Genomic DNA, 7,587 nt, shown 5'->3' on the forward strand with positions numbered 1-7,587 from the left:
CTGGTGATTCTCAAGCACACTGGGCCGCACCGAGAGAGCCTCCCTGTCCGCTTCCCAGGACCTCACGGGCAGACATGAACTCTGTCTGCCCCGGCTACTCTTTTGCTGGAGTTTTTGTTTTGAGATCAGCTAGCCTCAGACTAACAGAAAACCTCCTGCTTCTCCTTCCCAAGTCTTGAGATAACCCACATTACACTCTATGCTTGGCTTGTGGGAGATCTTTTCAAACAAATTCTGGACACTGTAGAATTTCATCCCTCTGGTCTTGGCATGACCTTCCATCCTTACCTACTCCTGGAAGGCTGAAAGCGCAGAGCCAGAGCACAGCTCTGTAAGACATTTGATAAGGGTTCAGAATGACAGCCAGACTGATAAAGTGGCCCGTGGGCAAAGGTGCTTGCTGTCAAGCCTGACAACCAGGATTCAGTCCAGGGACTCAGCAGCAGGCAAGAGCAGACTGCAGAAAGCTATCCTCTCACCTCCACAGATAAATGAATAAACGACTTTACAAACAAACCAAAAATATTATAAACAAAAGCAAATTCACAAACTGTAACTGGGTTCACACTTGTTAAATCCCAGTACTTTGGAAGCTGAGGCAGGGGGATTACCACACGTTAGAGGCCAGTCTAAACTATACAGCAAAACCCAGATAGGTCCGGGCTAAAGAATTAGAGCCTGTCAATCACCATCACTAAATAGTAATCAGACCTATAGTAATACACATAGCAGAGTTAAGGAGCCGCTGTGCCCTGCCTGAGGCTACTCATCCACAGTGCTGAAGGGACTGCGCTTCTTCAATGATGCCTCAGCGCTCTTTACTGCTGAGGTTCGTGTGGAAGAGTAAGAGGCTGGGATTCAAGGTTACAGATTTTGGCAAAAAAAAAAAAAAAAAAAAAAAAGAGTATAACTTATTCCTGTTCCTCATTAAGAAATATGTATTAACTGCACAATATGACGGGCATTCTTGCAGAAAAACTCCACTAACGCAGGCCCGGACTCGGGGAGCAGCGCTCCCTGGCCTGGTCCCGAGCTGAGCTGTGTTCAGTCGGAACAGGGTCTCTCCTCAAAGCCAGAGTGAGCAAAGCCAGGCCTGAAAGATGTGTCAGCGCATCCACGGAAAACTCTAGAAAATGCAAACTGGTCTGAAGGGACAGGCAGCAGGTCAGTGGTTACGTGGGATGGATGGGAAGAGGGTGACAGAGATGCCCACTTCCGGGGTGCGGGTGCCTGGCCCCGGGCATGACGCTTTCCGAAGACCTCAGGCTCCTTGCTTTTCTTTCTTCCTTCTTCCTGGGTTTTTCGGAGCGTGGCTTCAGAGAGTCTGGCCTTGAACTCGCTGTGCAGCTCAGGGTGGTCTTGGTTACAGACACACTCCTGTGTACCTACAATGCATGCTTTGCAGCTCTGCAGCTTACACAGGATGACAACTTCTCAATAAAGTTCTAGTTGGTTTTCTGGAGCACATGTGTGTAGCGCCAGCCTGGGGGAGGCAGATGCAGGAGGATTGCCTCAAGTTCCAGGCGGGGATGTACAGTAGGAACCAGGCTCCAAAAGAAGAAGACCCATTTAAAGGGCAGCCAGGGAGCAGGAAAGGCTCAGGTGCCACAGAGGCGTGTTCCTGCAGCTCTAGGCCTGGGTCGGATGAATAAAGTTTTGCAGCTAGAAGCAACAGGTCTGAAGGCTGCCAGCCACAGCTCAGAGGGTAAGGAAGCTCTGGCGAACCCGAGAGCCATTGAGGCCTGGCGATTGGAGGGTAAGGAAGCTCCGGAAAACCTGAGAACCGGTCAGGCCTGGCGCTGACTGGCTGAGTGAGCTTTTATTTCTTTGTTTTGAGCCACCCGGCTGTCCTGGAGCTCACTGTGGAGACCAGGCTGGCCTCAAGCTCATGTCCACCTGACTCTACCTCCCAAAGAAGCTCTATTTAGAGCCAGGGCTTTCTCCTTCTCTTTGCATATTCCTGGAACAGCTATCCTCCTCAGTGGGAACAGGAGTGGGCCGTGGCTTCCCACTGTGAGATCTGAGAAAGAAGCTACCATTGTCCCTGGAAACTCAACATTTTTCCGTTGTTGAGACAGGGCCTCAAGCAGCCTGAGCTGTCCTTACACTATGTAGCTGCCCTTAAAGTCCTGATCCATCTGCCGCCAAGGGCAGGAGGTAGGGGGACATCCTCACACCCTGCTTCAGCTCCCACACGCTAGGAGCCCTGCCAGCCAAGCGCGCCGTGCCGGGGCTTGCTCTCCTGAGGAATCTGCACCAGGCAAGCCTCATTTGCTTGTGTCTCTGTGTCATCCATCACGGGGCCTTCCGGCTTCCACAAGTCCCTGCTCAGGTTGGAGGCAGGGCCCTGCCAGATGTGGTGACAAGGCTTGCTGGAGTCCTCTTCAACATAGACACGCAGTGAACGGGTGAACCCTGTCTGCATACGCGCAGTTCGGGACCGAAACAGCACACACACACGCGAAACAACAAAAAAAGCGCTTCAGCTTTAAGGTCAAAGACGTCAGCACCAGATCAAGTTCATCGCTCTTGGATGCTGTTTCTGCCTGGGTGAGCTTTTGCAAAGCCTGTTAACTCTCAAGCTGATCGGCCCTGACAGCTTGCTCTCCACAGCCGCCTCCCAGCCCCCTCCTGCTAGGCTGCCAGGCTCCTCTTTTCCCTGGGGGATTAACTCTTAGGGTGCAGACTCCGCTTCATGCTAGGTGGTTCCTTCCCCACTCTAGGGGCGGGTGGTGAGAGTCAGGAGTTGAGGCAGCCTTGAATGCTTGGCCAGTCCCACCCACACAAGACTTTAAAGAAAAAAGAGCCAGGCGATTAGGTGGCTCAGCATTCAGGGATTTTAATGTAATCCCAGCATTCAGGAGGTTCAGGTGAGAGGATTATCTCGATCCAGGCCAGCCAGGACACAGAGTGAGACCCTGTCTGCAAACACCAAAGCCAAAGAAATAAACTACACTCAAAACAAAAACATCCATGCACTTTCTGACACCCGTCTCTAGTTGGCTTTCTCTCCGGCATATTTCTCTCTGGTATTCATCTGTACAGTCTCAGTTCTGCTGGTTTAAAGGCTCCTGAGCCCAATATACAGAACCCAATCTCCTTGGCACGGCTGGGCAGACAAGTGATTTTAGGAAAGCTGCTTCGGCCTTGGAAAGCTTTTCAGGAAAATACCTCTCTACAGGCCACATCAATTCCCTCCCTGCTTACCGCAGGGACTTGTCAGTCCCCCCACACACACACACTGCAGGGACTTGTCAGCTTCCCCTCCCCCACACTGCAGGGACTTGTCAGCCCCCCACACACACACTGCAGGGACTTGTCAGCCCCCCACACACTGCAGGGACTTGTCAGCCTCCCCCCCCCCCCCCCGCAGGGACACGAGGAGTCTGCAGGGCACTTCTGGAAACACCTGTGGGGACATGGTATTTGCAGCTGAGGCATCTGGTCAATGACTGGGAGTGAGTCTCCATGTGTGCAGCAGGGAGAAAACCCACCATGACCCGATGGCATCCTCAAACGGAGTCAGAACCTTCCAACATCTTTGGAAGGTCGGCTTATATTTGCAGCCACAGCTTTTGTTGTTGTTTCCAGACAAGGTTTCTCTGTGTAGCCCTGGCGTCCTAGAAAGACTAGGTCTGTAGACCACCTAAGAGGGAACTGAAGAGATCTGCCTGGCTCTGCTCCCAAGCGCCGGGATTAAAGACTCGCCACATGCCCCAACCAACCACGTTCTTCAGAACATACGGTTTTCCTTGTTCCTTCCACCTGAAAGCTGTGTCCTTCAAGAATGTGGCAGACAGCTGTCGCTTGCTTAGCACACACAAAGGCCAGGGCTCTGTCCCCAGCACCACAGACAGCAGGCACTGTGTGCAATGCCTGTGCTTAGGAGGTGGAGGCAGGAGCATCCGTCATCTTCAGCTACATAACAAGATGGAGGCCAGTCTGTGACACAGCTAGAAAAAAGGTGTGCAGATTTATTCAGGAAAACTTCAGACAGTCCAGGTTGATTTTGTTGTTCTGAGAAAGAGCTCCCCCGCTCCAAAAAAAAAAAAAAAAAAAAAAAAAAAAAAAAAAAAAAAAAAAAAAGGCCAAGGGTTGTGGGTACAGGGTTTTAATCCTAGTTCTCAGGAGGCAGAGGCAGCGCCCCCTCCCCCGCTTTCTAGGCCAGCCCTCTCCCTCGATTTCATTCTTGACTTAGTCCTGGACTAAGGAACACTTTCAGAAGAAGAGTCATTTTCATGAACTTGACTAAAGCCATTTTTATCACCCGTGCCAAAGCAGCTGGCTATGGATTCTGGGCACCCTGGCAATAAAAATGGTGAGAAAACCCCCGGACAGAGTGGCGGTTTTCACAAATAAAAGGCAACTTGGAAATGGGCATGGATAAAGCGATGGATAGCATCGTGTCCCTGACGTGAAGCTGCTGTGAAGCTCCGTCCGATGCTCCGCTCCCCTGACCTTGGCAGGGCGCTTCGCTCTGTGCCTAGCAATGACTCAGTTCTTCCCTGGCTCAGGTCTGTCCAGATTGCCAAGAAGCATGTCGGCACGGCCTTGTGGCTTTCGGTTGGTATGAAAGCAGCCATGACGTTGAGGCTGTGAACCGATCAACGTCAAAAGGAGTCAGGCAGGTGTTGGCACCTATACGCGACCCAAACACGCTTCCCACAATCTTCAAAGCTTCTGAGAAAAGGAGAAGATGGAGTGAGTTAATTTCCACAAAGATTCACAGACGTCTCCGTGACCTTGGTTAGGAAGCACTGACCTTGACCTCCAGTAGCATCTTAAGCTAATCATTTGCCACTTAAAAAGTTGTCATTTAAATTTTTAACTTATTGTCATTATTAGTAATAATTTTTTGGTTTTTTGAGACAGTCTCACGATGTAGAACTGGCTAGCCTGGAGCTCACCTGTAGAGCAGAGAGGGATCCTCCACCTCTGCGCTCCGAGGGTTGGAATTAAAAGGCGTGTGTCACCACTCCAGCTACAGTTTATGCACAAGAGTGTTTGATTCGCATGCAGGTAGATGCGCTGTATGTTTGCAGTGCCTGTGGGGGCCACGAGAGAGCATCAGGTTCTCTGGAGAGCCTGTGGGTCCTGTGGAAGAGCAGCCAGTGCCCTTGACCACTGAGCTGTCTCTCCACTCCACAAACAAGAAAGACAGGCGGTTGCTAGTGTTCCTCCTGAGAGATAAAGGAAAGAATGGAGGGGAGTGTTCTCTCTAAAAATATTATTTTGATTTGTGTCTGCGTGTGTGAGCACCCATGGGGGCAACAGGAGGGCGCCAGAGCCCCTGGGACTGGAGTCAGGACTTTATGAGTTGCCTGTCCTGGGAGCTGAGAACCAAGCTCAACTCCCTTCTCTCCAGCACCGCCTCCAGCCTCTGAGACAGGGTGGTCTCGGAGGCCAGGACCATAGCTCAGTGGTTAAGCATTCTCCCGAGGTCTGAGGGCCAGTGCTCAGACATCCAGAACCCGCAGAAGCACCAGGCGGATGTGGCGGCCTGGCCGTAATCCCAGCCTAGGACGGCAAGGGAAGGCAGGGGTGCTGGATCCATAGCGAAGCCGACCCCCAGAGCTCACTGGGCAGCGCAGGCAGGCCTTGAGCTTCTGACCCTGGCTCCCAAGCAGCTAGGATCACAATCAATGCCTGTACCATGAGTCCAGTCTGTCTGTCTTTGGGTCTGTCTGTCTCCATTCTTTCTAGGTTCTCTTTAGTGATGAGATTACAGGCCTACACCACCATGCCTGGTAAGAGTGAGCATATTTCAGAATTCCCTATCACAGTAGGACATGGTGGTACACTGGGGAGGCAGGGCCAGGGCCAGAGCGATGGCCAGGGCCAGGGGCAGGCAGATGGCTTTGAGTTCTAGGTCAGTGTGATCATCTGGTCTACATAGCGAGTTCCAGGACAGCCACACCTACATGGAGAGACCCTGCCTCAAAAATAAAAATAAAAAATAAAAAAATAAAATCCCATCACAGAACTGCTTTGTGGATCAAACTGAGAAAGTTTGGAAAGCCCTGAGAGCCTTGGGTACAGCACAGGCGCAGGTAGCTGATCCCCCCCAGCAAACTACAGCAGAAGAGAAAGTGGCCCTTTGTTTAGGAGAACAAATGTAAACAGCCTGGCGCCTCCCTCCGCCCCTGCCCCCACCTTGCCCCATGCATTCCTCCGACCTCCGACCTCAGGACCTGACACTCATCCTTTCGGACCCATCTGTGGGTCCCTGTGTCTTGGGGTTCTTCGTGCTCTGCCAGCCTCTCCCTCCCCTGAGGCCTTTCAGCGCCCCCCAGTGGTTTCCTTGTTCATGGCTGTCACCGGGAAATCCACGGAGGACAGTTAGCAAGTCCGTATCGGTAAGGTTTCCCGAGGGCCCTGAACTCGCCAGGCTCAGGAGTGCGCGCGCGGAGCCCCGCTGGAGCCCCACCCCTTTCTGGAAAAGCGAGATGGAAGAACCCAGAAGCTCCGGGCCCGAGGTATCAACTTGCCTTGGGTTTAGGGCAAGTTCCAACATCTTTGGACCTGGCGGGTTGGTTTTTATGAAGGGCCCTGCCCACCCTCCTCCCAGGGCTGGAGGAGACACTGCGCCCCGTGGGCCGCTGTCCGTTCTCATTGCGTTCCTGGCCAGGGTGGGAGCTGAGCCGCCGGCTGGGGGGCTGCGGACAGGACAAAGCTCCCACCACCTTGCCCAGAGCTTTGCATCTCTGAGACTTTGCCAAGTTCCTCTTAGGAAAACAAACAAACAAAAAAACCCTAATCCGGTCATTTTCCAGCTCAAAGCCCCAAGGCTCTTTTTCTTCACCTGCGGGACAGGCCCAAACCAGCTACAGAGTGCAAGCTGTCTTGCTCCTGAACAGCACATGCGAATCTCGTGGGGCTCTGTTTGTTTTGAGACAGGGTTTCTCTTCGTAGCCCAGGCTGGCCTGGAACTCACGGCGACCCGCCTGCCTCTGCCCCCCTGAGTCGCGGGATGCGCGTGCCACCAGCTCCTGCAGCTCCTCAGATCTCTCCGCGCGGTCCTGCTCCCCACAGATCCCCTCCCGCCCGCAGGAGGAGCTGCCTCCCTGCTCCCACAGCCCCTGCACACGCGGAGCCCGCCTTCCGCGACCGCACACTCCCTGCACTCAAACCTCAGAGCCCTGCCTCGTGCAAGGTCTTACTCACTCCCCGGGACATGGATTAGAGGCGGGGTCGGAGATCCTGAGAGCCAGGGGAGCTGCCACCCACACAAAGCCCTGGGCCGCTCGCTCGCCCCGCTGGGAGGGAGGGGAGGCATGTGGGGCGGGGAGCGGGCAGAGCCGGGCTTTCTCCCACGTGCTGCCCCCCCCAGCCCCGTCAGTCACTGTCCTTCGGCTTTGGGGTTCACATGTCTTCAGGCCACAGGCTGGAGAGCCCCCCCCCCAGGATGCTGGACACAGGCTGACACAGGCCGGCGCCTGTGAATAGAGGCGCCTTGGGGCTTCAGGGTGCTCTCATGCTCCACAGAGATAGCCAGTTAAGAAACTGGGATTCTCCCCGGGGACCCAATCAAAGCCCCAGGAAAGGGGTGCATTGTCGCGGACTCGGAAGGAGGTTCCGCAAAGGACC

The sequence above is a fragment of the Meriones unguiculatus genome, chromosome 16 (assembly GCF_030254825.1).
Source record: "Meriones unguiculatus strain TT.TT164.6M chromosome 16, Bangor_MerUng_6.1, whole genome shotgun sequence".
In the NCBI taxonomy this organism is placed as follows: Eukaryota; Metazoa; Chordata; class Mammalia; order Rodentia; family Muridae; genus Meriones; species Meriones unguiculatus.